General features: G+C 34.4%; 1 non-coding gene across 1 annotated transcript; it reads left to right on the forward strand.

Annotated features, from left to right (window-relative positions):
* Positions 1–10,323: 10,323 nt before the first annotated feature.
* On the forward strand, positions 10,324–10,430 carry LOC129477856 (U6 spliceosomal RNA). The gene has a single exon (XR_008656038.1). It is a non-coding gene; the product is annotated as a U6 spliceosomal RNA (small nuclear RNA).
* The last annotated feature ends 242 nt before the right edge of the window (positions 10,431–10,672 follow it).

Here is a 10,672-nt window from a genome sequence, read left to right on the forward strand (position 1 = left end):
TGGTACAAGTGGTTTTTGGTTACATAGATGAATTGTATTGTGGTGAAGTCATATTGATAGACTTGTATATAATCAAGAAATGTTAAACTCATGAAATAAAAATAAGGCCAGCCAGTTCTTCTGTAAAGATACAATTCTTTCAATACAAACATTTATTTCAAGAAACATATAATCCTATGAGAAAAAATAATAAAATTCAAAACCAAAAAATGCATACATAAATTAGCATACAGCACTATTTATAGTTCTATATTGCCAGTGATAATGAAGAGCTATTACATATTTCATTGCTTTTTTTGCATCTTTAAATTGTTTCATTTGATAAGTTTTGACATATGTATATACATGTGAAACTAACGCTCAGTGAAGATAATGAATATACCCATCACCCCAAAAGTTTCCTGGAACCGTATTGTAATCTGTACTTCCCATTCCTCCCCACTCTTCCTTCACTGTCCCTTGTCAGCCACTCATCTGCTTTGTGTCACTACAGATTAGTTTGCATTTTCTAGTATTATATGTAAGTGGAACATATAATATGTACTATTTGTCTTTCTTCTTTCATTCAGCATAATTATTTTGAGATTCGTCCATGTTGTGTGTATATCAATAGTTCTTTCTTATGTATGGTTTAGTAGTATTCCGTTGTATTGATATGCCACAAACTGTTCATCTATTGACTTTTAATGGACATTTGGGTTGTTTACACATTTGGCTATTAAAACTATTACATTTTTCTGAGACAATTTTTCATGTGCTAAATACTACTGAATTAATTTAAACATTTAATTATTGTGTTTATAGAGTATAACTGAAAGTTCAAACCATAATAGTTATAAAGCAGTATCAATTCATGCCCAACTTGACACTAGTAATGAATTTCAAGATTCATACCTTACCTGACTAGCACAAGTATTAGTGTTCAGATGAGAAATAGGTTTAAGGAAGCTTTGTGTAGTTAATGCTCAAAAACAAATGGTTATCTAGATTACTGGAGACCAAGATTATACATTATATCAGAAGAATAAGACTTTATCCTGCAGATAATAGCACCGTTGAAAATTTTTTAGCAAGGACAATGTAGTTGATAATCTTTTCTACTGTTCAGGATTCTATCCCATCACAAGTTTTGGGAGAATATCCAATTACGCCTTTCATTTCTGAAGCCACATTAGGAAGATTCCCCTTCTGCCAATCCCAGGCCAGCAGATAAAGGCAAGTAATATAGCCTAAGTCAATCAGCTCCTACCACATGGAACTTTGTTAATAATCCAAGGGCTTATTATCTCGCTACAGTAATAGGAAAAGCTTGCTATCTTCCCTTCTTACTGCTCCTGATCATATGTTACTACAGGCATTTTTTTTTTAACCACACAAAGCACACATATCACCCCAGTCAAATGGCAAAAAGTAAATGGAATAGACAATGGGAAAGAAAGTATAAGATTAACACAATGATTACCAGTCATTTAACACATAAGTATGATAAACATTGCCACTGCCCTTCTAATTTATAAAAGCCATCTCACCTTAAGATTATACAAATTTTGGCCAGGCTTGGTGGCTCATACCTGTAATCCCAGCACTTTGAGAGGTCAAGGTGGTAGATCACGAGGTCAGGAGTTCAAGACCAGCCTGGCTAACATGGGGAAACCCTGTCTCTACTAAAAATACAAAAATTATCCCGGTGTGGTGGCACACACCTGTAGTACCAGCTACTTGGGAGGCTGAGGCAGGAGAATTGCTTGAATCCAGGAGGTGGAGGTTGCAGTGAGCTGAGATTGCACCACTGCACTCCAGCCTGGGCGACAGAGCAAGACTCTGTCTTGGAAAAAAAAAAAAAAAGAAGAAGATTATACAAATTTCAGTACCCACAATTTTTTATTTTCCTAAGCTAGTTTTATAGCACTATTTCTGGGGAGAATTCTTATTGTTATATGAAAGTTTTTATTAAAATTTGATTGCCCACATAGTATATTTAAAGGCAAAATAAATACAAGTAGCCATGCAACTAATTTTTAATTCACTGTGAATTTCTAATAAGATTGCTAACCCTTAAAATTTCTTTTCTTTAGGATATTTTTAAATGTAAAGAATTGCCAATAATGATAAAATCGAGAAATAAATTAACTCATAAAACTTCTCTGAAATATTAAAAATTCAAATTAGTCATAGAACCAAATATTAAACTGAAAAAAATTTAAATGTTATAATAAATGGACATATGAAGAAATCTTCAGCGATACTGGTAATCGAAAATCTCAAGCTAGATCTATAAAATTAGCAGTTTTAGAGCATATATGTATTTAGGGTTAAATAATATGGAATAAAATGATTACTCTTTTACAGTGCTGTTAGAAATGCAAATAAACAAAATCTTCCTGGAAAGGAAACCGGCAATATGTATCAAGAATTTTTGATTCAGTAATTCTAAGAATCTACTTCAAGGATCAGATATGCAGTTGATGATTAATTATAAAGATGTTTACAGACAGGTTATTGGTAACACTAAAAAATTGGAAACCTACATATTTCATAATAGGTTGAAGGTTAAATAAATTTGGTTCAGCCATATGCTGTTCATGTCAGCCACTTAAAAAGAAGTTTCCTATGAATATTTAACAACAGGGAAAATATTCACAACATTGTGAGTGAAAATGCTTGAACCTAAAATTACATACCTTCATTCAATATATATTTACTGAATGTCATACTATGCAATTTTATACATTATACAATTATGTGTAATGCATTGCATACCAAACAATACACACATGTGTGTATATATATGTGATGTGTGTGTATATCATAATTATAAGTGGAAATTTCTTTGCCCACAATTGTGGTATTAGTATAGATAATGCTGGATCCAACAAAATCTTAGTACGGGGATCATGTAAGTGCATTAAATCCTCATGCATTATGAAGAAAGGCAACAGATTATATCTAAAGTAGACAGGTTGGTAAATAATGGCATAGTTGCATTATAATGAATTAATAAGAAAACTACCAAGACAATTAAAAATGAAACATTTGAATATGGTTGCCTATGAGAAGTTGAAACTCCTGGGCAACCACAGCAAGAGAGGCAATGAAGCAGAGGCACTTGCTTTTGCTATAAAACCAACACATTATTTTATTTTATTAATGCATATTTGTACTTTCATTTTATAAAGAGAACGCACTTTTAGAAGTTGGTAAAAGAAGCCCATAAAAAAATTCCTCTTTCCCACTCAAGGTCGAAAACTGAGAGATAGATATAGGAATCAGATAACTGGAGATAGAGTATCAACTTTATTAAAAGTTTAATTGAAGGAAGTGACTTAGGTATGTGGCATGACAATCTTGCTAATATTTCACCACTACTTAGCCTTTACCCACCTAGCCACTTGTATAGCTGTAAAATAGCAGGCCACCCCTATAGAGGGAGGCAGAGAGCAGAACAGAATCCATGCTTTCTGTACGTAGACTAGATTTAAAAATCAAAAGGAAAACAAAGTTGAAACAAACATATTGTTTCTTCTTCCAGGGTCACTGATCGTCTCTATAAAATCATTAACCATCTATTACTTAAACACATGCAGTAAAAGACATCTGCTGTGTGTTAGGTACTTTGCTGTGTGCTATGGTAAGCCCAATGAACAACAAAATAGGTAAGACTGCTGTCCCTATGAACTCACGGTCTGGTAAGGGAGACATGTTAACATATAAGGGAGACATGTATACAAATAATTCAACAACATTCTGTATATAATTTTAAGTTCTAAGAATCTTTGTTTTGGGAGATCTTTCGGTTCATCAATTATTTTTTCATATAAAGATAGGGGTTTTGTTGATTTCCATTAACCTTGGTATATAATACGTAACATCATCTGAGTGAAGTTGTAATAGTCTAATTTAAATTATTCAGCTGCGCTATATTTAGCCCTTTACTGATTTCAAAATGTTTTCCAGGCCAATTTTTCCATACATGGATTTAAAATACCCTTTGTGTTTTGTAATATTTAATATTTTAGTGGCAGTTTTCAAATTTATTCATATTTTTCTAAACAATAAAATTGATTATATTCTTTCATTTCCTAGGTACTTTTCCTGTAGATACTAACCGTAAATATTAGAATAACCCATTTTAAAAACAGCAGAGCACTAAAAAAAAATTTGAATTGGAAGGAGTAATCTATGTAATAGAATTTAGCAACTTGAGTCTTTCTATCTGTAAAAGCTAAGTAATATTTTTTCCAATACAGGTATAAAAACAATACTACTGTAACCCAATAATGTTCACAACATTCTGGTAGATTACAAAATTATAGTAAAATGTCAAAAGTGTTGTTAGACTACCATCAATAAGCACTGAGTAATTTTTAAAACCTTCTTTTATCATTTCAAGAAGGTTATTTGCTATTAAGCAAGGTCACCCATATAATATACATTTGTTATAACTAGAAACACCCTATAAGAAACATTTTACTGGATTATTATGATATAAAAATGATTTGGCCTGTTAAATGTGACAGCTTGAACAAATGCATTTATTTCTGTTCCATCCCAAAACACCACTAAAATGGTAAATACAAAAGACATAAACTCACAAGGACAAAGAGAATGTTAGAAATCACAGAGAATTTGGTTTGTTCAAGTGTGGAGGCTGCAAGTTAGGGTTTACCTACTCAGACATAAGCTGATGAATCTGAAGAATTTTTGAAAGCTGTGACAAGGGTTTAGCTTGAGATCTCACCTCATCCCGTTCAAGGAAGCATATTTTAGAAAGAATACTTATAGTTCATGTACATAAGGATTTGCCTTAAGTCAGGCCATAACATCCAAGAAGACAGAGTTGGGTGGGGGCCTTAGGTGTATCCTGAGTGTAGGCAGACTTCTTTTTTACACCAAGAAACAACCAAAGGAGATTATGCATCCTCTGAGTATGGGTAAAAATACATCCTAAAGTCAGGCCTTATCAGGCATAGGTGGATATACTCAGAGGAAAAGCATTTGGTAAGGAATATAGGCATAGGTTTAATGAAATGTCAAGGAAAACTAACCTAAAAGAGAAATGTTATTTGTTTGGGAAGAGAGAAATAAATTGGAAGGCATAGCTCACCAAATGTAGGCAGCTTATACCCTACAGGAACTTAGTGATCCGCAAGTTTAAAATACCAGGTCTACCATAATGACTCCCATACTTTTATCTCCAGCCCCTAACGTTGCACCTGCACTGTACACTCCTATATGCAACTGCCAACTGGATATTTCCATCTGCATAGATAATAGGACTTTTATCATTTGACATTTCCAAATTGAGCTTTGGAATATGTGCTATGTCTTTTTCCTTCTGGAGTTTTCCCCATCTCAGTAAATGCCCTACCTCCATTTCCAGTTACTCAGGCTGAAACACTGAAATCATTCCTGACTCCTCTCTTTCAGTCATGTATCATATCCAAGCTATCAGGAAATCCTGCCGGTTCCACTGTCAAGCATATCCAGAATCTGTCCATTTCTTACCACATCCAGTGATCCACATTCCAGTCAAGCCACCATCTTACTTTCTGATTTCATCTCCGTCTAATCTTCCTCCTCACTCCTCCAAGCCCTTCTGATCTGTAGACTTCCTTGCTATTCCTAAACACATTAAGCATTTTGTTACCCCAAAGCCTTTGATGTTTTGATTTCCTCTGACTGGAATGCTCTTCCCTTTAGGTATTCATATGGCTTATTCACTCACTCCCTTTAGATGTCTGCCCAAATATCAGTAACATAAAGAGAGATTTTTACTGATCACCTAACATTAAAAAATTAATAGCAAAACATCGTTTCCTGATCCTTCATCACAAATTTTTCTGTAATCTGATTATTTTCTGAGCAGTTAAAGAATCAAGCAAGAACTTTTCAACTCTCTCTTGTGAAAATTTTAATACTGATTTTTTACCTCACTTTGGTACTTACATGCCTCATTGGAAACTTAAAGTTTAACATCTTACTACATTTTTTAACGTTATGCTTTTCTCATTAGATATTAGCTCCATCAAAGTAGCTAATCAGTTTTCATCAGTTTATTGCCAGCATCCATAATATTGCCTGGTATATACCTTTCTAGGGTATTTGTTGAATGAAAGAAAACAGAAGAGAGGTGAAGGAATTACCTGGATGACAGTAAAAGGAAAAATCTGAATAGCAGAACTAGAAAGCTGTCATAATGGAATAGAGGGCAAAATAGTTCTGGAATTTTTTCTACAAAATAAAAATGGAAATGATTGATCAACTGAAACATTTGGCCATATTGTGATGACTTGCTTGCAATTACCTTGGAGAATTTGGAGAGAAGTAGTGATAGGATTATAGAAAAACAAAGCCAACAACAACAATACAATAAGGCAAATGTTGCTCCTAGAAAAACAAAACATTGTACAGAAAAGTAACTATAATTGTGGCATACTATGTGGCTCACCATTGAACAGTATTTCCATATCACAGAAATAAAAGCAATGAATATGACTTATTAAAAATCATGATATAACTAAGCAGAATGAAGGGGGAACATATGTGTTATAGTACTACATCTTTATCTTCTGTATTAGAAAGTCAATATATGCTTGAAATTGAAAAAATCAAGAAATACCGGTGTATATGTAGTATTTAAAAATACAGAGGTGGCCAGGCATGGTGGCTCATGCCTGTAATCCCAACACTTTGGGAGGACAGCTTGAGTCCAGGAGTCAGCCTGGGCAACATAATGAGACCCAAGTCTCTACCAATATATATTTTTAAATTTTATATATACATATATGTATCTTTAAAATAAAATAAAAATACAGAGGCAAATGAAAGAAGAAAAAAATTAAGTATTGTAATTGCTTACCTCTAATTAAAATTACATTCCATGAGTGGGGAGAGGTAAGGCGGAGGATTAGGGCTTGTTATTAGAAACCTTGCACTATTTGTTCTTTTAAACTATATGCATATATTACTTTTAAAAATAAAAATTATACTTAAATACTTTTTTGTATTATAAAATGACAACAAGTAACGATGTAAAAAGATATGTAAAATTCAGATCCTCTGTAGGACCAGAATATACACCATGTTTATCAAAGAGGAAACCCTCAAAGCACTTTCAGTGAAATTCAATGCCAAGTAGAGTTCAGAATTTCTTTTGTCAAAGCTGTATTTAGTGTCTTTTATAGTAATCCTTCTTTTACTTTTCTTCATCTTTGTACCTTCAAAAATTATATTCCTAACCAACAAGTTGTTTAGTGTTGCCTATTTTTGACTTTGTATAAATGAATCCCTATTTATACAAATGAGGGTCTTCCATGACTTGCTCCATTTGCTCATATATATTGATATATTTGTGCGATTCATCCAAGATAATATGTAGCTGTCATTACTTCTGTTTTGCCACTGTATACTATTCAAATATTTGCCTACGCCAAAATTTTTGTTCAATTCACTTTTGGTTGACATGAGTTGTTTACATATTTTTGCCATTACAAACAAAACTACTAGATCACATAGGATTGGAATTGCTTCTTGTATATTCATTTTAAATCCAGTAACATTAATTTTTCTTAATTCTATTTATAAACTTTTTACTATTATATGTCTATTCATATCTTCTGCAAATAATGACAATTTTTTTTCCCCAGTCCTTTATTTTCCTGTCTTACTGTGCTGGACCTCTACTACACATTGAGCCTGAGGGTTGGATTGTAATTCATATTCTCAGCTATGTTAGCTATGTGTTTTCACCCTTCCCAGGACAGCAATTATGTCCAAGAATGTTGATTATCCTTGTTTCCTTGGGGAGTAAAGTGAGGAGGGAAGGTTTGATTTTGGCTCACCCTTACATAGCCATTTGACATCCCACTTTTATGGGGGAGGAATGTCCTCCTATTAGACTCCTTATCTTAGATATACGCCTTGAATTTGTCTCTTGTTCCAATACCCTGTGAGGCCATCAAGAAGTGTGGTTAGGAAGGAAGCCCGTTCCATTTCTCCACTTACATTTCTGAGTTCCTGACTTCACTTAGATAACAGACCTAAGATTTTCTTAGTTTACTCTCAGTTATTGATACATTTAAGAAAATATTATTAAATATATTTTACCAGAAATGTTCTCTTGTTTTTATCAGAGAATTAATATAGGCATCTAGCCTGCCATGTGGTCAGAAACGGGCAAGTGAATTTTAGAACTAAAAAAGAAAAAAAAAAACAGACTACATTTCTGATTCTTCAGACAAGGTGCAATAACTAGTTTACATGTGCTCTTTGAAGTAAGGCCAGTTTTCTAAGCCATTTTGAAATCCTTTTTCAATGACAATGCTAAGGTTCTTTTCAGTGTTTGTTTTTGTTTTGGTTGTTGCTTTGTTTTATTGTTTGCCTCTTCCAACAAAAGCCATATACAATGTATTCTACAACAGAAGGGAGGAAAAGAAACAGTGCATTGATTGCACCCTGAGGTCATTTTTTTTTTTTTCTAATGAAAACACATTATTCCAGAAAAAATATCTCCATGCCAACACATGTTAAACCAGTGAGTTGCACATCAAGTTTTGAAAAAAAACCCTACACAAAGTTCTTCACAATTGGTTGATATTTCTTAAAAATAACAGTAATGTTTCAGCATTCCTCAGAGATCACATTGTTCTTTTATAGTCCATTTGAGTTACTTCTCCTGCATGCCGCATCAAAAACCAATAATGTCTTCAGAATTAGTGCCAAATAAACAGAGTTAAGATTACTCAAATAATGTTAATCTTAAAAAATTTTGCTATTTTTTTAAGAACAAAAAAGGGCATTCATAAAATTTTATGTCTGATTTAATTTGTTTACTCTGTGGGTGTGACCCTTCCTTATTTATTTGTATTGCTATTCAATTCAACATTTGCTGAACGAAATGACGGAATTTTGAGTCCCATTTTATTGCATGGATTGCAACTAAAATTATCAGACTTGACTCATATTCAAAGGAGAAAATCAGTCACTAAAATAAGTAGCATCAATGAGATTTTTAACTCTAAAATAAATTGCTAAAAAATAATTTATTGTTTGAAATTCAACAATGTCTCTCAGCTTTCAGAAGCAAGACTCCTTTTTTTATCCATAGTACCTAGAACTAACTGTGGCATATGGGAGAAGCTAAATACTCATGCAATGAGTAATAGTATTAAGGGATATTAAATTAGTAAGTTTTCACACTGCTAAAGAACTGTCTGAGACTGGGTAATTTAAAAAGGAAAGAGGTTGAATTGACTCACAGTTCCACATGGCTAGGAAGGCCTCAGGAAACTTAAATCATGGTGGAAGGTGAAGGGGAAGCAAGCTTGGACCTTTTCACACGGCAACAGGGAGGGAAGAGCAAGCAGGGGAAATGCCAGATGCCTATAAAAACATCAGATCTCATGAGAATTCACTCACTATCACAAGAACAGCATGGGGGAAACCACCACCCCTCCCACCCGCCCCATAGAATCACCTCCCACTGGGTCCCTCCCTTGACATGTGAGGATTACGGGGATTACAATTCAAGATGAGATTTGGGTGGAGACACAGTCAAACCATATCAGATACGAAATAGAATTCTTCATTTGTATCAGGAAGGGAATTACAGAGAGAAGAGAAGCTTTGGGGTCCCACATATCTGGGGTTGCATTTCAGCAATATTGCTTATTAACTCCTTGGCACTAACAAGTGAGCATCAGATTCCTAATCTGCAAAAGGAGTCAAATGCCTAACTCACAGGGTTGTTATGGGTATTAAATGAGATGGCACATAAGTAGTTAGCATAGGCCGGGTGCAGTGGCTCACGCTTGTAATCCCAGCACTTTGGGAGGCCGAGGCGGGCGGATCACGAGGTCAGGAGATCGAGACCACGGTGAAACCCCGTCTCTACTAAAAATACAAAAAAAAAATTAGCCGGGCGTGGTGGCGGGCGCCTGTAGTCCCAGCTACTCGGAGAGGCTGAGGCAGGAGAATGGCGTGAACCCGGGAGGCGGAGCTTGCAGTGAGCCGAGATTGCACCACTGCACTCCAGCCTGGGCGGCAGAACAAGACTCCATCTCAAAAAAAAAAAAAAAAAAAAAAAAAAGTAGTTAGCATAGTGTCTGGCAAAGAATGGTTATTCAGTAACAGCTATTTTGCTCCACTCCCCACCCACTTTTTCAAACATGATTTTAAAATTACCTCTTTTACTACTGGCATTGAATATGTTGCCTATATCTGATTTCCATTATGGTGTCTTTTCTTCTTTATGACAGCACTTCTTTCATAGTCCATCGAAACTTCTTTAGTTTCTAGCCAAGTGGTAAAATATTTTTATTAAAAGTGCTCACTTCAGCAGCATATATACTAAAACTGGAATGATATGGAGAAGAGTAGCATGGCTCTTGCACAAGGAAGTCATACAAGTTTGTGAAGTATTCCATTTTAAATAAATAAAAAAGTAGTAAAAATAAATAACAAGAAGGAGAAAGGTGTACAGGACTCCCCATTTTATTCACTAATTTCGTGACTGATCATGGCATCTTCAGAGAACATGCATTTGAACATAAATGGAATTCATACTGATCCTGGTCATAATTACATTCTTTATCACCTTAATGGTCATTGGTAATGATAGTATTGGGGTGTGGGGCTTTTTTTTTGAGAAAGTGTCTCACTCTGTGCCCAGGCT

The sequence above is a fragment of the Symphalangus syndactylus genome, chromosome 2 (genome assembly GCF_028878055.3).
Source record: "Symphalangus syndactylus isolate Jambi chromosome 2, NHGRI_mSymSyn1-v2.1_pri, whole genome shotgun sequence".
Lineage (NCBI taxonomy): Eukaryota > Metazoa > Chordata > Mammalia > Primates > Hylobatidae > Symphalangus > Symphalangus syndactylus.